Genomic DNA, 26,402 nt, shown 5'->3' with positions numbered 1-26,402 from the left:
AGGTAACTGAAGGTGCTGATCCTGAAAGGGCAGGGTGAGAGAGATGAAGAGGTCCCTAAGGAAGCGCTCTTCAAAAACAGTTAGGTGGACAATTGTTGGTGTAGTCAGGGGGACAGATGCTGCCTTGTGCTGTGACCATGAAAAATCATGAGTGTGTCCTGTTTTCCAGTTGCATGGTTTAATCATCAGATTTCAGGCTGTTTTACATTAGGATGCTTCAGTCTGTGCTCACAGAGTTGTTCTACTTGGTGTAATTAACTAAATGTTTTCTGGGCCAGAGATACCGTGATTGACTTGTGACTCTTCTCTGAAATGCAGAGCTCCTGAATAAATTTGGAATTAACTGTCACAGGGCCTGATGCTTTACAGATATGTTTAATTGTGGTATATTATAATTAGCTGAACAGTCCTGTCTACTTCAATAACTAAACTTAAACTACCGTGTCAACTTCTGTAGGGCTGGAGACGGAAAGAATGAGAACAATGTTCGTTAACATAGATACTTCTCCTTTGTTACGAACCTCAGAGTTCATAATCTAGCCAGAGTTAGTTAATTTTCTTGGGCTTCCTTGAAAATATCGCTTAGAGGTCTGCTCAGCAAAATTCAGTGTAATACAATAGGATGTTTCTACTCTATGTTCCAAGTTCTTGGTGTCCAAGCAAGCTTGACTGTGTGCCTGACCATCTTCTTCTGTAATAACAAAATCTGCATCCAGAAAGTCCAGTATCTCTTTCTTTGCCTTCAGACATTGACGAGATCACAGCCAAATTTTGCTCACAAGCAGGATCCTCATTTGGCAGTAATGGCCTCTTGGTCCTACTGGTGTCCCTAGAAGTGCCACCCAGCTCCCAAGCAGGGGATGGGCTGTGGCTGTGCAGCTGCTGACCCACCTTTCACAGTACTGTGTCCTTTCTTTTAAACTGAGATCAGTGAGACATAGTAACCAGGCAGATGCCTTATCATAGGTGGGAGATATTCCTGGATTAAATTTTTGTTTTTAAAAAACCAATTCCAAAAAGTATAAAACCCCTGCTCTAGTTACTTTGCACTTTGCTTCTCTAAGAAACACTTAATATAGTTGAGTTGCCTTACCTTTCCTAAATATGGTGATTGTATTCAGCTCAGTTTTAAAACTTACTTCTTTCTAACAAAGAAGTCCAAAGCTTATGATTTGGGGCTGCTTAGCTTTCCCCACCTTTGTCAGCTTCTCCTAGTCTCTGCCTGGATTGGAGCTGATCCCACAGAAGATGCGTTTTGCCCCTTCACAGATGTGCCTTTCCTCCACCCAGATACTCTCCTTTAGACCATGGGCCATCTGATAAGAGCAAGTTATAAGCTGGATAAATTACGCTAAAATGGATTTTAACGCTAAGTGTATAGAGATAAAATTCATTAAAATGTTGGAATTGGTCATTAATTTCTCACAGAATGTAAAAAAGACAATGTAAAATGATGCAATGTAGCAGTCAAGCCAAGATCCTATGTCAGTGGGCATCAGAATATCATCTGCTTTGCAAAGAAATATTGAAGACTATTCTTTTTTTTTTTTTTTTTTTTTTTTTTTTTTCCCCACCTAAATTCCACATCATCATTGCTTTGTCTTTCTGGACTACTGATTAATTATTTTATTTTTCTATACCACAGGGATAGCATGTTGTAGTACACGGCAGATACGTAGATGTGAAGTGAAGCAGAGGATGCTGCCCAGTGTTAGCAGTGAGAATGACTACACAGTGTCACCATGCAAGCATCCCTTGCCCAATGGGTCATAGAAGCTGTGGCCATCTACAAAAAACACTTATTGGTAAGTACAGTGAACTGTCTAGATTACTTGACAACAGTGCCACAAAAATAGGTTTCTCATGTCCAAAGGTGGTGGATTTTTTTGATTCATTCTAAGGAGTGAGTACTCATTGTGGTGGCAAATTGAATGAGTCTCAACAAAACTAATTATATGATCTGTCAACTGCTCCATGACTTCTCATATAGCAGCTGAAGTTGTCTTTCAGCAAGTTGGCATCTTTTTTTCTTATTGGCAGAATAACATAAAAACTAAAATTGGTGCTGAAACAGTCCAAGAACTAAAGCCATGTGATCTTAGCTCAGCCTAAAGCATGGGAATTCAAGTATTGCTTGAAGCCAACATCCTGGAGAGTGAAAGGATATGGCGGTGGCATGAAAAGCAGATAATGAATTCATTGGACTGCATCATAATTTACTTTATCCTTTCACCAGGAGCACTGCCAGTCACCTCTGAGCACAGTGTACCCTGTATACATTGAAAGGAGACTTGTCCAGCCTCCCTTTCCAGAAATCATGGCTCACCTAAGGCAATCATGATTTATTTTTCTTTCCAACCCGTTCTACTGACTTAGCTTCAGGATGAGGTTCAGAAGCCCGGTTCTGTTTTACTGCCTTGGTCTGATGCAGTTTAAGATAACCCTGCTCCTGTTAAGTTAAAGTTTCGCTCTTTGTATTTGAAGAGCTGCTGCCAGGATGCTTGCACCCAGCGCAGAGCCAAGGAGCCCCCTTCGCTGCAGTATGTGTACGAAGCTGGTTACCATTTCATGCCTCAGAGACTTCATCCCTTCCCTTCTTGTAGATTTCTGAGCTGCATGAAGCAACACACCAGGGCCAACTTTTCCTCACCAGATGCTAGCATTATAGACAGAAGAAAACGCAGTTGTCCCCATCTCTAATACAGACTGAGTCAGAAGAGACCCAAGCGATGGACTAGTCATGTATGTAGAAAGACAGCAAAATGATCAGCATGTTATCCTGCGAAAAGGCTGTGGGAGAAAATATTAAGCAATCAGTTTTGTTTCCTTAGCAATCTGTTAGTTTTCAGGATACTAACAGAGATAAAGCCATTCCTTTGTATGAAGCTGCTAACTCTGATCTCAGCCACTGAGTGATCTCAATAATTTGGTGAAACACTAAATATGTAAGAATGTATTCAAGAAGACTGAAGAAAAGTAAAATGCTGATACTAAAGCTATATAGTAAAAAGGAGGTGTAATTTTTTCTCAATTATGATAATCTCATCTTTGAATATAAAGGTTATTTATCTGAAATTATGTATTCCTGTAGATTTTTAGAAAGAAATGTAATAGAAAAATCAACTTCATTTTGTTTTGAGACAATAATTCCATGTAAGCAAGGGAATTATGCACTCAGCCCATTATTTTGCAAATACTTTTAGCATAATTTTTAGCTTAAAATTTGAATAATTTGACAAAATGACTTTTCTCAGGATGCTCTTTCACACAGATATTATTAATCTTTGAGTGTTCACAGGACATTTCTAAGGCCCCCACTAAAGACAGTGAAAATTTGCAGAAGTCTTTTAGGCTTAAAAAAAATCTAGATCTGAGTATATCCCTATTTAAGTGCCTCACATTGATATACCTGCTGTAGCATATGTACCCCTGCTGTAAGTATAAGCAAAGGCAGGCATGGGATGTAAAATGCAAGGATTTAAATGGTATGATTGAACTGCATATATGAAAGAATAACTCCAGTTTGATCTGTAGCAATTGTGGTAATGATCGGTTTGTGATCTTACAAGTATGTCCATTTCCTGGTGTTCAAATACAGCTCCCTTTTCCCAGACTCATCCCAGCTGGCTTTAGGTGGTTTAACTTTAGGTGGTTAACATTTAACTAAGGTGGCTGAGGCAGGAAATAGTCACCAGTACCTAATCTACGTATCTGGAGAGACCAGTTTTCTCCATTGACTGGGTAAAAAGTCTTTATCCTATCCCTCTGTGACTGGGCATGAGACTTGTAGCTGGCCAAAATCAGTATGACATTAATCCTACTGCTTGCTTATTAATTGCAGACAGTTGAAGGAAGAGGAGGAAATATGTTTCTCTTTTCTGTGTCTGCCACTGTGACTCATGAGAGATGGAGTCTGTTTCCTGCCTTTTCCTGAAGTTATTGCATTGTGTCACGCTGTTATTCTGACTTTCCCAGCTTTACAAGATTAACTTATTTTATGAGTACTACTTAACGTAGCGAATGTGGTGAAGGTTTATCAATGAACTCTTTTATCAGAAGTCTTGTGTGCATGTTTCAAGGTATATTTTATCAGGATCTTTCTGAGATCAACAGCAATTAAGGTCTTGCTTGACTGATCTCTTTTCCTTTGCTAAAGAAAAGGCTTTTACATTTTGCAAAGAGAAAGCAATATCCATTGTTTACAGTAAAATGTTTTCATGTGAGTGAAAGCCTGTGAATGTAAATGCAATTTTTTACTTCCCTTTGAAATTTTCGTCTTTTTATTGGCATATGTTCCTTGAGTTTATTTCCATGTGTTTCAGCTTCATTTTAATTATTTCTTTTTTAAAACGTGCATCATATAGCCTCAGACAGCTATCTTTGATATGTTTCACTAGTAGCTTCAATAAAAAATTTGACTGCAATATTTCTACTACTGTTGAAATTACTGTTGAAATTAATTTCTATATACTTGATAGTGTAGTCTGAGATATGCTGCATTTATATGGAAAACTGAAATTACAGTCCAGTCCTGTAAATCTCATGATCTGTAAACCTGAACAGTGATATTGTAGAAGCATAGAATTACTCAGATGAGAGGAATCTTCTGGAAGTCATCTCAGTCAATCTGCTGCTCCAAATAAGGCTCACATTGAGGTCAGATCCAACTTCAAAGTTAGATCAGTTGTAGCTTATGTCTGTAGCTTATGTTGAAAGTTATTACTCTTCTCATTACTCCATTTCCCCCTGCTTTTATGCACTCTACAGTGACATGGTTTTTACTGTTGACATTGGGAACTCCTATTTGAGTAACTGGCAGAGTATGAGGAGAATGACCTTGGCAGCATTTTAACTTTGACATCTAAATCGTTGACCTGTGATTCTTCCATCTTTGGTATCTTCAGTGGTTGATTCATTCCATCTAAAAAAAGTGAGTATAAACTATGTGGCATTACTTTTCTCTGCATTCTACAAAATTATATTGACAAACAAACTTTAAGCAAATTTTAGCTCAGAAACAGCCAAAATTAGGTAAAATATGTTCCATGTTTGTTGCCTTTGAGCTTTATGCTCACAGGTAGATGGAGAGAGCACGCTGGACCCCTGGGAAATGAGTCTACAGTAGGAAGAAGATGCAGTTTCTTCTGCCTGTGTATAGCTGTGCTTAGATTAAAAAGAGCTCACTGGGATAAAGCATGAATTCTCACCACTGAAAATGGAAGCAAAATCAGCCTCTTGGTAATTGTTTTTCATACTGGAATGTGTTATTTATTTTATATCCATCCTCCCTTCTGTGAAAAAGGGGCTTGGTGACAGCCAGAAAGACTTAGGACAGATTAGATCCAGACTTGTGACAGAAATCATTTATTTTCAACTGGAGATTCAAAATGTTCTATTCAGCAGACATTACAATAACTCAAAACGTTGTTCTGTGTCTTTGATGTATGAAGTCTGAAGAAACGTGCTGCCAACTTTATCTGATTACTGAATCTTTATGGTCTGATACATTCTAGGATGAAGAGTTCAAAAGATGTTTGCATTAGAGTATATAGGTAACCTAGGAATTGTCAGACTTAAGCAGACCAGTTACCCATTATCGTCTCTCCAAGTAAGTAAAGTATTAGCTGCTTAAAAAAAGGTTCCAGTGGTCATCAGTGGGAAAGGAGTTGTGTACTGCATGTAACTCATCCTGCATCCCTATTATATATAATTCTCTAGCCATGTCAATTAGCCACTGAAGAGTTATATTGTATCTGAAAAATTTATTTTTAAATTTTGCTAAGTTCTTTACTTGCACAAATCCCTATAACAAAGATTTTTTTGTTTAAATATTCATTACAGAGAAAAATTTTCAATTTAGAAGACTTTGCCTGTTCATTTTATCACATTCCATTCTTAAGCTATCAGAAAACAGCTGCAGCTTAAGGATACTTAGCCAAATAGAGCACTTTGATGACATAGATGCAACTCTTCATGAATTAAATATATTATTTGGTTGCTTCTTTAATTTCTTATTCAATTCCAGTTTTTCAATGTGACCAGACTAAAAGGAGGGAAGTCTGGATTAGAAGACTCAAAACAACCTCTATTTCTTCTTTGTTTCTCTTCTATACATTCTGTACCATATTTCTCAGGATTCAGATGGCAAGATTTGATGTGGGGAAATGTACTATAGAGGTGCCCTTGTTCAAAGTTAATTTGCTTTGTCTTTTCATTCATTCTTTTTTTTCCTCATTCATTTCTCCAAAATCTTAACATAATCTAAAACATTTTCAAGTGTCTGACATGTCAGAGGGTCAAACCTATGTCACTGAAGTTTTTCATTACTTCAAGCATTTTTTCCTCTTATCATTCTTTTTAATTCTGTCTTTCCCCATCCCCAACCCCTTTGTTACCAATCTTTCATACTTATCTTTTTTCTTCATTTCACATCCCATTCTGCCCTTTTACCTGATATCACTTCTTCTTGGTTTTCAATGTTGTAATAAGCAAGAGAGTCCTTGTATTTTATATTTTTTAAAATATTTAATTCTAGAATGAATACATTACAAATTGGCCTTTATTTTGTGTTTCTGGTTAACCAGAAAAAGCTCTTGTTTTTTTATTAAAACCTACTGTCATGTGGAACTCTGCCTTGTATGAGCTTGGTAACTTCTTTCCCTATAGCTTCCATGCTCAGTTTTAAGAGTGAGAGCTTTAAAAAAAAGGTTTTATAGCTCTCTTACAGAAGAAGTGTTTTTTGTTTTCTAGGCTACACTAGGAATCTGAAAGTCTAAGAAAACAGTCCACCTTTTCCCATCATATGAACATTCTCTGCCCCAGAAATGTTAATTCACTGTGTGGATGATGTATACTATTTTGATTCGGTGTTAGACAGCTGAAGCAAGGCAGAAGATGAGCCATCTCTAAAGAAAAGGTAAGGCATAATTACATTACAAGCTGTTTACAGTCAGACTTGCTTAACAGCAAATATATTGATTTTGCTCTCCCCCCAAAAGAATTAGAGGAAAAGTTTTGTATAATTATAGAGAATAAGCTCACAAACATTATGGACTTCGATCTTCTTAGAACTTTTAAATAAGGCACTTTATTTTATAACACAGCTGCATTTTAATTTCTTGGTCACTTTCAGAGATCCTCAAAGTGCCATTAAGTGCTCTGTAAAGGATTAGAAATGGGGTTTCTGCTGAATGGTGAGGCTCCTAGACAGAATTATATCACAAATAAACAATGCTACACAATTTGTTTATGACATGCTTTGCCATATAATAACACTTTCTGAAGAGAAACCAATTCTTTTCTTTCATTATTCAAAGCTGTTTCAAGCACAGTAGGCCAATTGTGAGATTTTTCTGAGGTCTTTTTTGACTAATTGCCTTCCATAATTTTAAACATGATTTTTTTAAAAAGGCAGAGATGTATTAAAGTAAAAGAATATCTTAATATCAATTAGGACTAAAAAATTCCATGCATCTATCAAAAAAAAAAAAAAACAAAAACAAAGAAACGACCACAACCCAAAAAACCCTCAGAATTACTTTCACAGAGAGGAAAGAGGAACATAAAGGAACAGCTAGATCACTGACAATTACCTGAAAAACTTCTTTCCATCACCTGACCAAGACTAGATGTGCAGTCCATCCCATGTAATTTGGTGATCTCCAAAAACCATTCCCTATAATCAGATGATAGTTGGGGGAGAAAAAAAAAAAAAAAAAGCAGGGATCAAGTCCTAAGACACTCCAGTTCAAAATCAGATTAATCTGGGAATGCTGGTACTAGAAAAAGCAATTGATAAGTATGGCCATTAGTTATATCTTGCAATTAATAACTATATAAATTATTGAATATATTGAAAATATACAAATTGAGAAAAAAAAAACATAGAGCTGCTGGTAGTGATAGACTATGCTTATCAGACACCGGTGTCCACATAACTAGTATTCTTTTTAGTCCATTTTGATTGGGACTGTCACAGATATTTCAAATATTCAAGAAAGCTAAAGCACAGTCACCAAAAAAATAAAACAAATAATTTACCTGAAGTTCCATAGAAAGAATCCCCTTTTTCTCCTGAACGTCAATGCCTTTTCCCAATCATGAAAATTATGATATAGGCTGTTGAATCAGCGAAAGGTTTAACAAGACTAGAAATGAGACACTGATATCATTAAAAAATTAGATGTCTTCGGATTAAAGGAATACTTTTGTTTAATTTTGACCTTGGAAATTCACTAGATAATAGCTTTTGAAACTGTTTTGTTAGTATAAAAAAATGAAATATACTCTGGAGAAATTAGCCATTTTTTTTTTCTTTTGGTGTTCTTTCAGCTCAGAATTTCCTTAATGAACGTGCTCTGGTTTTAGAACAGAGAAGTAGAAACTACACCAGTTACATATTATGTGACTGTGCCTATAAATATATGGTTGTCTTACATTTGATGCCAAAGCTGTATGGATTCCAATCAACAACTGGCGCTTAATTCAATTGCCTAGCTTAAGTTATTGTAACTAAGCCATCTGAAGGTTTCTGTAACCATCTCACGTTTATGCATATGGAAACTTTATTCCAGCAATAAATGAAACTCAATCAAACACTTACCAAAATCTCTTGGAATCAGAACATTCCCACTACAATTATGTGATTGTCAGCATCAGTGGACATGTTGCATTGACATCGCCTGTGTGGTGCCAAACATGCATAGAATAAGGGGTTTAAAAATTGTCCCCAAGTGATAGTAACCGAGTATCTTAAAGCCGGGCTAAAACTTTACAGCAGAGGCAGAAGGCTCTTCTCTGACTTGGGGGTCCCTTGTATTTCCTCTCCCCTCCACCTAGCCCAAAGATCTTATTTCACTGCATTTGGTTTGAAAGACTTTCTAACAACAGTTCTCTAGAATATTTTTCTCAGGGACAAGTGAATACCTCCCTCTTCCCCAATCTTCTCAGGAGAAGCAGAACTGCATTGACCCAAATCTCCTTGAAGGTTTCCTGTTTGAGCCAGCTACCCTGGTGGCTCAAAATGTAGGTACTGAAAGAAAGAGCTTCTGATAAGAAGTCTTGGGCAAATCCAATAACTGATAACATTGAAAATCCAACCTAAAATGACATATAAACTAATCCAACTTGTCTCACTTGATTGTACTTTAAATAAGATGGCACTCATTCACAATTTTTTCCTTCCTTTCTTTTTGGTTTTGTTTTGCTTTGGTTTTGTAATAGATTACTCAACTCTAACTCATATCTACTTAAAGAACTTCACTTTCAAGGTATGGAAGGCTGAAGCTGATTTTGGCCAAAACCTATGAACATTTGATATGTTACTTTAGTTGTTGAGCATCTGGGATCGGTCACACCAAACCTATCTTAAAAAGAACATTCGATGAATCCCAGATGTTTTATTATGGCACTGCCTCCCAAACTAACTGGATCAGGATGGGAAACAAATGGAAGGTAAATATTCTAAAATTAAAGACCTAAGTAGGCTTAAACATAGGAAACTTGAAGGTGATAGAGATGGTGGCATTGCATCAGAGTAGATGGGGGGTCTCTACATTTTCTCCATTTGGTTGCTGTTGAATGCTGAAATCTTACATGCACATTGAACTAGGGAGAAATGCTCAACTCTGCCAGTGAAGGTGGCATTTGGATCCAGGCTCTCTTACTGGTACCTGTGCTTCAGCCCTGTTTCATTCCACAGATGGACATGTTGAAGGTTTCCTAGCAACCTTTAACAGACAATTAATACACATGGTAACTCCAATAAAAGCAAAGCAGAAACGGTACTCAGATAATGGGCTGGCAAATTTTTACCAGTATCTATGTAGCATAATAAGAGATAGAACAGATAATTGCTAAAAATATACACGGTAATTTTGTTAACTTTTTCCTACAGCTAACACATGCAAGCATAGCAACATCTTTGACAGTATCACTTTCCTCTTTTGGCTATTTTCTCATCCATGATTTTGGCTAAGACCAGGCATAAAATATTATGCTTCATAAAATAATCTGGCATTTAATCTTCCCTGCTCTCCTACTTCCAATCCACTTAAAGTGTGAGAGAAATGTTTATACAATAAGAAGTTTACTGTTACTGCATCTTGGAGAGTTGTCCATGGGTTTGGATAGTACAATAAATATGGTGAGGGGAAGCAGAAGCATCTTTTTTTTCGCTGTAGAGGCAGATCAGCAAAAGTATAATTGTTATGCTTCCCAAATTGTTTTGTAGACATAAATAACCAGTACTCATGCTTTGAGGCCTGTGATTAGGCCAAGCAGAATAAAAAAAAATATATTTTTTTAAAAAAAGAAAAAAGAAGAAAGAGCATTGACTAAATATTGTGATTTAGGCCAAATGGAAAAGGAGCCTGAGATCTATTGAAATAAAAGAAAATTTCCCAGTGCTTGTGCTCGAAACAGTTTTCCTGTTCCTTTTCACTAGGGGTAGCATGGCTTAAAATGCAGTGTGGAAATCATTGTCAAATTTAGCTATGTATCATTCCTCAATGTAACCTATAGCTTTTTTTGTTTGCTCCATTCTTATGTGGGAATTGTAATCTATTGTTTCAGGGCATCTTGGGCATTAACATCTTGATTGTCCGTATCACTTTTATTTTCTTTATTGCCTTTTGTGCTTGGTTGAACCTTCTTTGTTAGTTTTATTTATAGCCAGAAATAACATGTATGCTGTCCTCTAAGTGTGTGCATGTGTGCACACATTTGCTATACCGTGAAGCAAGACTGAAAGAGAGATTTTTGACATCATGAGTCAGTTTCACTGGAAAAGTATGTGCTGCATTATGGAGAAATAAAGTGTTTCATTTTCTTGGATAGGAATATACTGAAAGCCTGTACCTACAGAAATAAAAGCTAGTGCCGTTTCAGGGCACAGTGTTTTATTCTGAGGCAAAGTAATTAATTTTGGAATTTGTGATTTTTTAAAAAAAAGTTAAATTACCTTAAAGATTTCTAGAGAATTGAGTTGCATTTTTTCAGTCTAAAATACAGAAGTCTATGTAGTCAAGACAGCTCCTGAGGTAAATGTTATGATTTAACGATGGATAAAATTATTAAACCATTAAATAATTTAAATTGAATTAAAAAAAAACACTAAAAGGACATGATTGAAACTACATTAAAGACTTGCTTAACATTCCAAGAAATTTAAAACTAATATATTAAAACCACATAAATCAATAGTGACAACACAAATACAGCATGAAGACAGACTTTTATGTAATATATTACAAATACTTCTACTTTAGAAGAAACATTAATGATTTAAGCAGAATTGATAAAAGGGAAATAAGTCATAGATAAGGTTCTTTCTTTGAACTACTCTTACCTTTTTTTTTAGGTGTCTTGCAATAGTGAATGATGTTTTACCATTTAGCATGAGATGTCATGGATTCAATAAAGTACAGTCTGGAAACGTCTTTCTTGGAAAAAAAAACCTGTTAAAATAAAACTGTGTTTGGGCTTTTATAAGCATAGCTGTGGTGGATCAGATTAAATATTCTTTAGCCCAAGATCCTGTCTTTGGCATTGCCAGCTGCAGTTGTTTCAAGAAAAAGAATAAAAACCAGGTGAGTACAGTGACAGTCCCCACGGCACATCCTCCCAGATGCTGGCAGTCTGTGGTTTAGGCATATCCTGAGCCAGAGATTGCAGCTTTTCATCTTCATAATCATCAATTTTCTTATGAATGCACCTAATAGTTTTTTTGACCATTTATACTTTTGGCAGCCTGTACACTTTGCTTCATCTATGGAGCTCATTGCCACAGACAAATGTGAACAACTGTGTCTTCTGTTTGTTCTTGAACTTGACTCCTGATCACGCTTCTACTGTATTCTCCTGGTATTAAGGGCTAGTAAGTATTCACCATCTCCTCATTATTTGTGCTTTTATGTTATTTCTAGTCATAGATGTTCTCAGTTGTCTTTTTTGCTGAGTTTTTGAGGTTTTGACTAAATTTTCCTTCCAAAAATAGGTTGTTCTAGATCTGTCTTTTAAAGATGGGTTAATCAACTTACCTTTCAGAACTGACCTGAAGTGTCTAAGATAGGATCTTGATAACTTGGCATTCCTAAAGTGATTGGTTCACACATGTACCAAGACAGAGCATACCCCTTTGTATGCCAAGATTAAAAGAAACCTCCAAATACAGGCATAACATTTACCTTTGAAAGACTCAGTGTTAGAAGTACTGCAGGCTCAAAACCACCAAAGACAAGTTCATCTAAGGGCAAATTTTGGCCCTAAAATTGCATTACATGAAGGAAGTACTATTGGGAGCTATTAAGAAATAAACATCTGCCAACAAATACAGTTATTTTCTGTTGGAATTATAGGGAGTGAGTGATATATTAGGTATCATTTTGTAATGACAACCACTGTACCAATGTGAAAGTTTTAAAACACTCAAGAGGTCTTTCACAAACTGGATCCGATGCCCTTTGTGTCATCAGAACAAATATATGGCACACAGAGGAAAAAGCAGGACACACCAAAAACTGTGTGATTAGAGTAATTATGCTCAGAGACCACAGTCACTGGATTAAATTGCATAAACATTAAGATAAAAATATTGTATACAATTTCAGTTTTAAGGAATTATACTTACACAGTGTTTAGAAATAAAATTATAATGCAGGTAAAAATTGCAAGTTTTCACCTTGGAGATGCTGCAGTTGAAGTTCAAATCCTATGAAGAATTAGTATAGAAAATAAATTAAAAAATTTGACAGGACCCCTAGCAGATGTTTTAGACTTGTGCGTAACCACTGGAGAGACCTAGCTTTATTGGTATTAGTAACATTCAATCAGGAAGTCTAGCTAAAAGACAACTGCTTTTCTGATTTGGTTAGCTGGAGTGAGGCTTTCTTTCACAAAGTCACAGATGCAATCATAGACTACTATGATTGTGAAGTGCGCCTTATTGTACAATCTTGGCCACATAACTTCATGAAGGTAACTGAAAGTTTTTTTGAAACTTTTCTAACTGAAACTTGTTGATGAACACATAGGATTTTACAATGTCCAGAGATTTTTTTTTTAATAAGCTTTGAGAATTTTCCATTATTGCTTAACTTTTATACTACTTTCCTGTTACTATCATATTACTTATGGATATCACATTAGATTATCATATTGCCTCATATATAAATATTCAAATGTTCATATTACTCATTCATAAGTATTGTCATTTTATTTTAAAGTGAATTTCCCTACTATTGACTTGTATCCATTTGTTTTTTAACATCTTTTGCTGTTACACTATAAGCCATCCACTTGTGAAATAGAGCTCTTCTTACAGAAGACTTAAAACCAGTGTTCAACCACCATGTAATTTTCTTCTTGATAAACAGTCTATTTTTCAATTTCTTACTATAAAGTATAACTTTTCAAATAATTAATGACTCTGAATTGTTTTTGGAACCTCGTGCAGTATTGCAATATGTATCTTAAATCACGTATAGTAAATCTGACTATCTGAGGAGTGCAGAAGCATTTCATGCTTCGCTGTACATCGTGTGCCTACTGCTTAATATTTAGCTTTGTATATGAAAGACACAGATCGCATTAGCATCTTCCGTCAGAGAAAAGCTTCAAGACTTTACAGTGAACTGACTGCTTATCCACCATGACCAAGTCAGTTTAGTCCTTGATCCCTCAAAAAGTCATCAATACTATAACCATAACTTAATTTTTGGGTTCCTGTGAGTATGCATTTCTCCTTTGGCCATGAATAGAGTTGCATACTATTGGTTGGCTCTTATCCACAAGGGGATCTCCATCACTCCAGTCAGTTGTTTTATGTCACCTAAGCCTGGAATTACATGTAACTAAAATCAGTGATGACTATGTTTCTTGCAAGTAATTTATGATAATTTTTAAAAGCCTGGGACAAAGAAACATTATGAAAAAATGTATTTTAACACAAGTCCCACTTCTCTGACAGTAATAAATCCCAATTTACATCCATCTTTAGTCAGGATTTAATCCATTTAAAATATAGCATTTGTAGAACTCTAGTTTCCTAAATGAAACCACAATGGTGTAATAATTCAAGCATTTAAAAGAACATTCAATATACTATGTCATTAATATTCTATCTATTGACAAAAGTGATTATACAACATTAATATGAATAGTTCTACGAGCTCATGCTGACTAGTGTTAATTTTACTGCCCCCCCCCCCCCCTTAATTCTTTATTAATTGATTACCATACCATCATTTATCAAAGTTATAATGACAGGTCTATGAATTATTCAGATTTTTTCATATCCCGATTTTGGCTTGACATTAGCTTAGTTTGGATTTTTCTGTGTTCCCTGGTTTACTGAAAATAAATATGAATATGTAAGACAGCTCCCAAGCCATATCTTTTAAATCTCTTGGGCACAGTTTATTTGGACGAGTAATTTTAAAGTACCTAAATTTTAGTAATTACCGTATGACATCCTGCTAACATTTTAGCGGAAAAGAAAACGTATGTTTACCATTATGTGATACAATTCCATTCTTTTATCCTCAAGATAGATAATAATTAACACATTCAAATTTTCTGCAGTATTATTCAGTCCAATATTAGTATTCTAATTTTCCTTGTTTCTAACATATTGCATGAAAATTCCTTTAAGTTCTACTTTACCTTGCTGGGCTAATACTTTTTCTTTCATTTTTCTGTTTCAATCCAGATATATGCTTCAAAAAACAATCATTGTCTCCAATTCCTGACTTTTCATATATATCCATTGCTATAAAATTCAACTTAGATAATTCCATTTCTTCTTTACACCAGGCTGTTATGAGTTGGATTGTTTGAATAGCCTAGACTTTTTTTTTTTTTTTTTTTTTAATTCAGATTGTGGTTTTGGAGGAATTCAGTAAAGTTTTCTTCAGCATTTTCAGATAGGAATCATATTTTTCTGTTTAAATTTTCTTTTGGATGATTTGATTCATAATCAGTTTCAGCTTTGAGAAATTAAAGTCCCTTCTGGCATTACATATTTATTTATATGATGTCATTTGCCTTAATTCATTCACAGTCTTTATAATCTAAATATCCAACAGATTTTGACTTTGCAATTAATTCTTTCCTATCTGACAATATGGGAAGTAGTAGAATTTCCCACATTCACTGCAACTCATTCATTTAATAGAAGTCATCTATTATTTCCCAGAAGTGCAAAGTTTAAATATAGTCAACAAGACAGTACAAGCAGCTTCTCAGATTTAATTCCACCATGCTAATGTACATTTTACCTTCAGTCTGTAGTTCTGTCTTCAGATACAATTTGCTGATTCAATGCTAGCTGACACCCAAGTGAATATTTTCTGTGGTATCTGTTGAAACACTCATCCTAAGCAGAAATGAAATTAGAGCATGTATCTTTCCTTTTCCTCTAACAGATTAGAGCTTTAATTAGAGATTTAGTATTTCAGTCATGCAAAGCTTCTGAAGAGATCTGATTAACACTACAGGACAAAATTCATCCTTCCCTTTTGCTCTTAGCATAACACTTTTCTGCGTTATGCATCGATACATTCCCTCTGGAAAGGAAGATACTGTTTCTTCTGAGCTGTGAATGGATTCAGACCAGAAAATTTCCATCAAAGGTCAAACCGGGAGTGAGTTCAGGCATACAAGTCTCAGGATTCATATCAACTGTTCTCATGCACCTAGAATTATTCAGTAACAACTTTCAGGGCCGTAACATGGAATTTCTTAAACAGGATCACGAAACGCTTTGCGTGGGGGAGGATGTCTAAGGATACTTGAAGTAAACCTGAAGTCCCACAGGAAAACAGTCCAATAGGTATGCTTAAACTCCTAGCTCCCTTGGGCAGAGTTGAGTTCAATGCAAAGCTCACCCTCTGTGATTGCTAAGCATGCACACAGGAGCACAGAGATGCTTACCTAGGAGCAATAACTTACTCATGACAGCACATGCTGAGGAAATTGGAAAACAGGATCTGAGGTCCACTTCAGCCTTAGGTGGCTTGAATTCACTTTGCTGAACAGCAAGGTGACAGCTGCCAGGTTAGGAATTTTCCAACTTCAATTTTAAGGCTAGCATAGTACCGTTTAACACCAGAAAATAAGATAATTGATAAGCCAAAAAAAGATTGAAACAAGAGGATCCTGTCTCTGTGTTTAGCAAAGATCAATGGTAATTTTGTTCCCTTGGACACTAGAGTAAGATCAGCATAGGAGAGCATGTGCGATCATCCCTGGGGCCTCGGCTTACCTAAAAATGGGCAGGAAAATATGTAACAGATGTGATGTTATGCTGTTATGGATGATGAACATCACACCTTTCTATGGTTGGTTGCTAATTCCAGACACACAACAAATTATGCTAAAACTTTCTTTTTTCTACTGTATCTATTCCCATTACTACATTACCCAATGTTTTCTTTTGAAGCCTCTGTCTGATTGCTTATCCTAAAGGGAAATTGTGCAAAAGACGTATGCACGTGGGCCTGCTGGGTGGCACAACTGCTGTATCACAGTTGCCCACTTGGCTGTAGCTCACAGCCCTGGGCTAGAGAGAGTTTGGATAGTGGGGTCTGAGACAAAGAGCCCATATTCTTGTCCCTTGAATGAGTTCATTGAAAGATACCAGAAGCAGGCAAAGGTACGTGGATGGGGCTGAATGGCAACACCTCAAACTTCCCACCATGTAAGGCAGAGTGACTGTGCCAAAGTGTGACCCCACAGAAAACCAGGGTGCTGTAAGAAAAGCCTAAACCACAGAAGCATTCCTCCAGCCAGGGACTCCCACTGCGTCTCCCTAACTGTATTTGTCACAGACATGCTCTATGACCAAGAACAGGATGGCAATACACATCTCCCCCCTCCCTGCTCTCTGTAAGGCACAGAGGAATGACATAACGGGGTGTTACAACCCCCGACACAGCTGGGAAAGCATTCTTTCAGGGCAGGGAAGACAGCACTGCACATACTCCAAGGATTCAGTCCAAAGCTTTGGAATAATTCAAGCACATGTTATGTTTTCCTGGACCCCAAGTGACTCCTAAACTCAAGCACTTTAAGAGATGACAGCGCAAACACCTCTGGGGCAAACAAACACTCATGTAAAGGCATACTTGCAATTTCCCTTTCCCCAACTATACTTTTGGATGGAATCTGAGATAAGAATTTCTAAAGGAGAACAATGTCAAAGAAAAAAAAATATCTGTTTTTATTCAAATAAGAGTTGAAAGACTTTTTCTTTGCTATTCAAAAGCTGAGTTTGTGACACTTAAAATAAGACTGCAGCTGACCTTGGAAATTAAACCATTGATGAAAACCTGTGTTTCTGAAGGAATGGACTACATGCACTGATAGAAGAAAGAAACATAAATAAGATTAGTAGTGACAATAGCCTGACCATGGCGTAGTGAGGCTATGTGTGTATTAACAAAGAGAACACTATTTGGTAATAAACCAATGAGGCTAAAATTTATCTGATAAAAAGACTTTGAGAATGAGAGAAACCCACATCACAGAGACTATGTAAGATTCATTGCTGTGTTCCGTAAACGTTGCAAATGAAAGATAAGGAGTGAGACTGATTAGGGCTATATGGCACTTTTATTTATAACTTTTAACACAATGTATACTATGTTAAAATGTTCAAGCCTATTAAAATGGGGGCTCACAATTTACCATCTAATGCTATTCTCACTGCAATCAGCCTACTGAGAAATGCAAACACTGGCACATACATGGTAATTAGGTACAGATGTGATTATTTGACAAATAATCATAACAAATAATTGTCACTTCCTTGTTTAGAAACCACTAATTTAAAACATGTGTGCGTTGACCTAACCTCACTAGTGCACCCTTTTCTAATGTGGGGAGAGAAGAGGGAGAGAGTTTCAAGCTGTTATCTTTTCTACAAGAAAACTAACCTTTTGTTCTCTGGTTCTAACTTTCTGCCTCACAGAGTCACTTTGCTCAGAAGCATGTTTCACACTGGCTTCTGTTTTGCAGCACTTGCCATAAAAAGCCGCTTTAGGAGAGTGGAATGGGAGGACAGAGGCACAAGACGCTGTATGTAGTAAGCCCATTTCTCCCAGGTATACCACTGACAGTCATTTACATTCCTAGAGTGCTGCACTCTTCCAGACATGAAGAATACACAGGTATCTTTTGAGTCAAAACAACACTACCTTAGATTAGGGCAACAACTAAACTAAGAATTATTTAATGAGTCAGAATGTGGGTACCTCATCTCAAGCTTTGCACTAAACGCCAGCAAGGAACTGACTTTGAACTGGGCATACAAGAAGATTTCCCAGGACATACTGGGATCTCCTGTCCATACCGTTGGAGAATGATTGCCTTGAGGTTATAACATGGTTGTAGAAAGCAAGCAGCCATAGAAACCTGTAATTACAAGGGACCTCAAGCAACACACACAACAGAAATGAAACATTTCAAAGATAAACAGACCCAAATGGCCTTCTTGCTTTGCACATAAAGCACCCCCAAGTTTTTGTTTTGTTCATGAACCAGATATGAAGTCATTATTGCCATTTAATAGCACCTCCTATGTTCACAAGAGACATGTGAAAATTAGTTGTTTACATATTAGAAACTGAGAATTTAAACTTGCCCATTTACATCTGTAAAATCAAAGGTAATTTCACTTCCGATAATGATGTTACATCAAGGATAAACAAGCAATGACAGCAGTAATGATTAAAATAGTATATTCCTAAGGTTGCTTACATCATGTAGCAGTGTTTACTTTGAAGTACGTTGTTTATCTGTACTGAAAAATGTTAAACCCTGTCTTCAAACAATTTAATTTAGGTCCTCAATCAAGTGCTGGTGTGCAGTCTTTAGGAAAAGAGTAAGACACTTAGTGAATGTTTATGTAAAAAAATCACTGTTTACATTTCAGCTTCCCCTCAGAATCTGTAGTGTAATGTTTATAGAAAGCAGCCAGCAGAGTTGTATAATTTGATTATAATGAACAATATCATTTTAATTAATTATTACAACTTTCTCTCATATCACCATTGTGAAAATTTGAGATAAAGGAGGTCTTGTATAATCACAGGTTATGGACTTCTTTCATTCAATCTTTTTTTTCTTTTTTCTTTTTTTTTTTTTTGTAGAAACTTCCTATAACACAATAGAAATCCCAGTTTTGGTAAGTCATTAAGTTTGAAATCAACATACATTGCATTTATATTAGCTAAGATCACATTTAACCATTCAGTTGAAACAAGGTTATTTTCCAGGCCATCTTAGTCTTATGCTTGCTAGAAAGGATGTCATGAGGACATTAATACAGTCCCTTAGGAAGAATTCTGCTTTCTGACCAAAAGAAAGGTGTCCAGGAAGGATATAGCACTCACTGTGGTCGCAGTGATGAAAGAAGCATACTCCAAAGCTACAAAGAGCTCCTCTCCCACAGTGAGGAAATGTGATGCTTTGCTCTGCTACTTCTTGTCCTCTACCGGCAGCAGATATCCCTGAGGATGCCGCCAAGATCTACTCTTCCTGGTGATATCAATGCTGTTCTCCGTGCAGAGCCCCTGCCTGTGGCAGTGATACACGATGGGTGCATTGCACACCCCTGGTCCACTGACTACTCTGGGAAAATATCAGAGCGCACCACAGATTCCTCCCTGTCCACATCCCCAGGTTGTCTTTAAAAGGAAACTAATGTATATAGGAAGATGATAACCACATAGAACTCATCCTGAAGCCGAGTAAGAATGAAGGGGATCCTGGTAACAAAAAAATCAGAACTGGGGAGTAAGATGTGAACCACATCCTCCTGCTCTGCAAGGACACAACACATTCCCCGGGTGCAGTCCACCTTCTTCATGCATTTGATTCTGCCCTGAGCAATGCAGCATGCAGATAATATGCATTCCAGCATGAATTAATATTTCAGAATACTCTTCTTAACTATGATTTAGAAAAATATATATTCAGCTGGTCCCTCAAGGCAGCTTTAAAGAGCAAAACCCACCCAAGGTCATAGAATCATAGAATGGTTTGGGTTGGAAGGGACCTTAAAGACCATCTAGTTTCAACTTCCCTGCTATAGGCAGGGACACCTTCCAGCAGACCAGGTTGCTCAAAGCTCCTTCCAAGCTGGCCTTGATAGATGGTGCATCCACAGATTCTCTGGGCGACCTGTTCCATCCTCACAGTAAATGATTTCTTCCTAATACACTTATAAGAAAAGTCCTCAGTCCTACTTCTGAATTTATGTTATAACCAATATCTTCCCTTGATACACTCTCGATGTTAGTGTCACAGCTAAGACCTCCTGACAGTGTGCACAGCTAATCTCCTATCCCTGGAAGTGCTAGAGACAGCAATCCCAGACACATGACCATGTATAGGACCACAGCACCACAGAAACTTTCACCTTGGGAGGAACAGGGGATCATACTCCAGCCTCTTCCTCTCTCCCACAACATACCACTGTAGTGTCACCATCTTCCTCCCAGCCCCCTTCACACACAAACACACTAGCCTTTTTCTCTCCTTCACTCTGTTTTTCTGCCCATGACTCTGCACTCACTCCATGGGGCAGTCCCAGAAGCCCACTCCAGGAGAGGCAGTGGGAGCCCAGCCAGACATGCCAGGTTGCAACCTCAGCTGCGGTACTGAGCCAGACCCGCAAAGCTAGCAGCTGAGGTTGTCCCACTAGCTCCCACCATCCACCACGAATAAACAGGTGCTTCAGCTCCCAGGACCAGGAGTGAGGCCCAATTACCTCACCTGCTGCTACTGTCTAACCTCTCCTCCCTTCGTTCCTCCATCTTTTTTATCAGAGAAAAAAAAGACTAAAAACAACCCTGTGCTTCAGAGTGATTAACAGAAATCACCAGCAGAAACAGCTTATTCTTCTCTACTAATCAATATGCTTTCCAGATGAAGAGCCCTTGAACCAACATCTCTGACAATAAAGACTCAGGAGACACCCGGATAGATTTGCTTTGCACAATCAGGCAGCTTCCTAACCTTACAGCTTCAAAATCCCCTCATGTTTTATACTTTGTCTCGTTTCAGTTTGTTGTGTTTTTTCCTCCTGTACAGTGTAATCACTTTTTTTTTAGTGTTTGGCATGAATATTCAAGTCTATTTACCATGGGAATTAGCAAGCCAAGGTCTCTGTACTCAAATATCTGTGTTACGTGTGAAAGTTTTACAACTATATGATCAGGTTAACACCTTCCCTGGGTCCATTTACTCTTTCAAAATTAATACCACAGAGTTTGTTTCCATAACAATTTCACATGTTTATAAATATACCATTTTAGTCCATCCATCTAAAGGAGATATTTTGTCCCCACTTTTTTCTACCCAGAGAGTTCCATTTTCTGAATAAGGTAGACGATGTTTCCTCAAAGAAATTTTCTATGGAAAAATATGTATACATTTAAAACTAAACCTGTGGTTTTCTGGATTAGTCTCTATACAACCGCAAAAAAATTAGACGTGGTATCAGGAGAACTAGTTCAAAATAATTTGATTAAATTAGGAAGAAAAAGTACAGAAAACAACCTTTAGTGAGATTAAGTCAGAAGAAGGAAAGCACTGTTGATGTGACATATCTGTCTTCGCCAGCTCCCCTTAGTGTCTGATCTCAGCATATTGAGATATATGTTATTTGTGTGCATGGCTGGGGTCAAAGAAAGAAATTATCTTCTTCTGCATCTCGATACAACTGGAGAGAAAATTTCCAGTACTGAGGTCAAATTCTCCTTACCCCACAAAAGGCAAGAACCAGTGGAAGCAGAGTAGCTGACTGATACAGTCAGAAATTAAATTAAACATTTTTTTTAAAAAATTAAAAGGATAAATTAACTGGGTTTGTTCCACCTTCTTAGGAGAAAGAAATGCCTAAACTCTACAGTGCCAACAAGAGAAGTGAATTAATTTTATTTATGGATGTATCCTTGACTAGGCCACTGAGAACTATTCTATGGTTACATGGCAAAACGCACTAGGAAACCACCCTAGATTCAGTGAAAAGCTGAAATTCAGGAAATTTTCACAGCTTTTCTGATTACATTGCAGCCAAGTAAGCTGGCTTGCTTGTAACCTGATGTGAATTTTTTCTCAGGGTCCTTGATTATCATGTGTAGAATCGATCTCTAGCAAATGCAACTCTCATACACCTGCTCTGGCTTTGAGAGAATGATTGATGGGGTAGCTATCCAGAAAAAATATTGGTTAGTACTTGACTCATAGCTTTCACTGGCTAATAGTACTGCTCACCCAGACCTGATTCTCACTTGCTCTCCTCAATCTCTCTAGTTGATCTTTGGAGGGATGATGAAATACAAGATGTTCCTTGCACCCTCTGTCTCAATGAAACAGTCAGCAGGTCAAGTTGCCTTTTTCCTGCCTCCTACAATACAGCTGCAGGTCTTTATCATAAAACAAAGCAAAATACAATACATCACCACTGGAAAAAAAAAAAGAAAAAAAAAGAAAAAAAAAACCAAACCCAAAACTAAACCCACAAAAATACTACAAAAACCACAATCAATCATACTGAAGGCTCAATGTATGTGGTTACCTTGTTATAAAAGTCTTAGCACCTTACATTTCAACAGCTCCTTCACAGCAAGTCCCCTGTGTACAACTTATTTCTTGAAAGCTCAGATACAATTTTTTACATTCCTTTAGACTGGGCCTCACTCTACAAGTGAAAGAGCTCATTTACACATCCTCTAACAGGTCAGAAGCAGTAGGTCTGTGGAAATGTATTCATCCTAGCTCATCCATAGAAAGAGAAAAAGCTTACTGCAGAACCGTGTAACAACGCATTGGCATAGAGGGCAGATATATTGTCTGATACACACTTCCTTCAGAGAATTTTTCAGCAAGTTCCTTTAGAAACTACTAGAAACAGGTTTTGTAAACATGTCTTTTTAAGATGTTATAGTGTTGACTTTCACACACACAAAGAAAAAAACGTATTGTTGTTTATCCATGAAAAATTGATTTTTAGAAATACTTTAGTATATCAGATTTTTTATGTTTCTTGAGCATTTTAGTTATTCCAGGATTTAATTATTTTTCACTGTTGGTTTATGAACCGGTAAGAATGTGATCTCCATTTCTGTACTGCATTATTTACATCAAAATGCTTGCTTTGTGACTTTGGGAAAGTAATTCTGACTAGTAACAGATGAGTAACAGTTGAGTAACAGTCAAGTAAGATTCCTCACTAACAATGCCCAAAATCTTACTGAAATAAAGATATTTTCATGTTTACTTAGTTTCTCTAAGCATATTTTCCACCATTATAGAGAGAAATTACATTGATTCAATGATCTCAGGGTTGAGTAAGGGGTATTTACAGGAAAATACTGAAAAGTGGGTGGAAAAATATTGAAAATTGTATTTAGCATATAGATAATTATGATTTACGATCTAAATATTTCAGTTTAGACAAAAATAATGGGGAAAACAAAGCAAAAGTTTAACAGAAACAAAAGTTCTGCAGAAACAGTAACGCACATTATGGTGAAAGACAACCTGAATATGACAATATCACATTTTTCCTTCCAAAAAAACTGTAACAGCTGGAGAGACTCCAGAGGAGAGTGAAAAAAAGACAAGAATCTTGAAAAAGTCTTCACAGAGAAAGGGCTGAAAGAAATATGGAAGAGGAGGATGGAGAAAGGAGTAAGAACATAGTAGTCTTCCAGTATGCACATCATTGTTACAAGAGAAACAATTATTTCATTGGAGGTTCTGTTATTAGCTATGTCCACAACAGACAGGAAAAGAAGATGGAGCCAGTAAGATCAAAGAAGTTATTCAAAAAGCTTTTCTAATGTTTACTATAACAAAATATCAGAGTAGCTTGCCTGGAGGGAGGCTTAAGAGAGCCCATTACTAGAGACATTAAGGGCTGGTTATAGAAATATCTGTCAGGAGGGACACAGGTAGACCTGAATGTTCTACAGGGGGTTCTGGACAGGCTGGATCAATGGGCTGAGGCCAACTGTATGAGGTTCAACAAGGCTCAGTGCCGAGTCCTGCACCTGGGTCACAACAACCCCACGCAGCTGCAGGCTGGGGGAAGAGTGGCTGGGAAGCTGCCTGGGGGGAAAGGCCCTGGGGGTGCTGGGTGACAGCCAGATGAACATGAGCCAGCAGTGTGCCCAGGTGGCCAAGAAGGCCAACAGCATCCTGGCTTGTATCAGAAACAGTGAGGCCAGCAGGACTAGGGAAGGGATTGTCCCCCTGTACTCGGCACTGGTGAGGCTGCACCTCAAATACTGTGTTCAGTTTTGGGCCCCTCACTACAAGAGTGGTGTAGAGGTGCTGCAGTGTGTCCAGAGAAGGGCAACTGAGCTGGTGAAGGGTCTGGAGCACAAGTGTTATGAGGGGCAGCTGAAGGAACTGGGGTTGTTTAGTCTGGAGAGGAGAAGGCTCAGGGGGGACCTTATCGCTCTCTACAACTACCTGAAAGGATGCTCTGGGCAGGTGGGAGTAGGTTTCTTCTCCCAGATAATGAGTGACAAGACAAGAAGAAATGGCCTCGCGATATGCCAGAGGAGGTTTAGACAGGATGTTAGGAAAAATTTCTTCACTGAGAGGGTTGTCAAGCACTAGAAGAGGCTCCCTAGATATGTGGTTGAGTCACCATCCCTGGAAGCAATTAAAAGACTTGTAGACATGATTTAGTATTGGACTTGGTAGAGTTAGATTGATGGTTAGACTCAATGATCTGAAAGGTCTTTTCTAACCTAAATGATTTTATGATTCTATGAATCTACCATGGTGGAAGAAATTTGCTCTAAATTCTGTGGGTTTATATTCCTTACCTGTAAAATGAATGCTGCTGACTTTCTATTACTGTGGTGTGATCTATGATAGAAAAGCAGTAGGGTAATATATAAGTGCTACAAAATGTGTATAGAATTAGAATTTCTCAGCTCAAGGTCACTCATTACTGTTCGCTTTGACTCTTCATTAGCTCTGCTGGGGGGGAAGTTACCCTGTATTCTTTCATATCCTTCATGGATAGTTTTGAAAGCAGAAGAATAATTATCAAAATGACAAATAACAGAGCAAATAATACCTTGTGACCACTGAATACTCTTTCTCTTTGACAAGTATGCTGGTGCATGTGAATATGGGTATTGTTACAAGTTGAAGCCATTTATCTAAGTCTTGTGTAAAAAGAAACCAATTATCTATTGGAAGACAACAGGTTGCAAAACGGATGAAAGAAGCAACTGCTTAGGATTCTGCCCGTTATTACAACCCACACTGAGGGCTCAGCCAGCTCCACCATAGGATATGCAGGCACTATTCAGCACATTAGCTAAACTTAAGTAAAGGTCACCAAAATTCATCATCTCATTAGGATGATCTTGGGCTGAGCTATATTTTCTCCCGCTAAGTTGCTGGTTTTGTCGAAAACATTGTGCACTCACAAACCTGTCACTTCACGGAAGCGCAGCATTCTTTTCATCATGTATTACAGCGCTAAGGTCAGCTCTGGTGCACTAAGCCAGAGGAAAATCTATCATTTCCATATCTGAGAGTCACAGTGAAGCATGTCATTTTTGGCTGCCTTTTTCTGATGTCTTCAGCCTTCTGTAAGACTCTTATTTCGATTTCTCTTATCAGCTCTTGTTTAGCTCATGTTTCTCTTGGTCTGAGATGCTCTTCACTCTGTCATTACCTCCACTGTCCTCCCACAGAATAGCCATTCCTGAGCAGCTTTTCATCTCTCTGTCTCTCTTTAACTTCAGCTGTTGGTAATTTATAAATGTGATAGCTGCTTTCAACAGAACTGAACTACTGGACATAGCACAACATGTGTTGGGGGACATCTACAGGCTGATTCCTGCCACAGAAAGTTAATGGAGATGTACTGCTAGGCAAATCAAGGATATCTCAGTTACACCTAGGTTATCTTCCTTTTTTCTTTTAGTGGATTTAAAGTCAATCTTGAAAAATTATATCCTCACTCCAAACATACAAACAATAAATCCTTTTTTCCATGACGTATAAGCAGTTTCTGGTAATTGCATATTACCATCAAAATAGCTAGAAGGTAATCATAGGATCTCAGAGCACTAAACATTTTTTAAATATTGATATGATGTAACAGTATAGCTCTTATTGTAACAGTATAGCTCTAAAGTCTGAATAAAAGCTACACTGCTTATTGTAACAGTATAGCTCTGAAGTCCGAAGATTTTTGATATTTGGATGTCATTTGGCAAAGTAAAAAAAAAAAAAAAAAAAAAAAAAGAAGTTTAAATGCTCTCACCTCCAAAGCAAAATGTCTTATATACAGTGTTCTGATATCACAGCTGTGAGGTAAGCACTAGGTAAGTTTCTTACAAGGTAGTTGTTAAAGCTTTTTT

Source organism: Falco naumanni, chromosome 3 (genome assembly GCF_017639655.2).
Source record: "Falco naumanni isolate bFalNau1 chromosome 3, bFalNau1.pat, whole genome shotgun sequence".
In the NCBI taxonomy this organism is placed as follows: Eukaryota; Metazoa; Chordata; class Aves; order Falconiformes; family Falconidae; genus Falco; species Falco naumanni.
The sequence above is the reverse complement of the archived record's forward strand: the minus strand, read 5'-3'. Positions refer to the sequence as shown.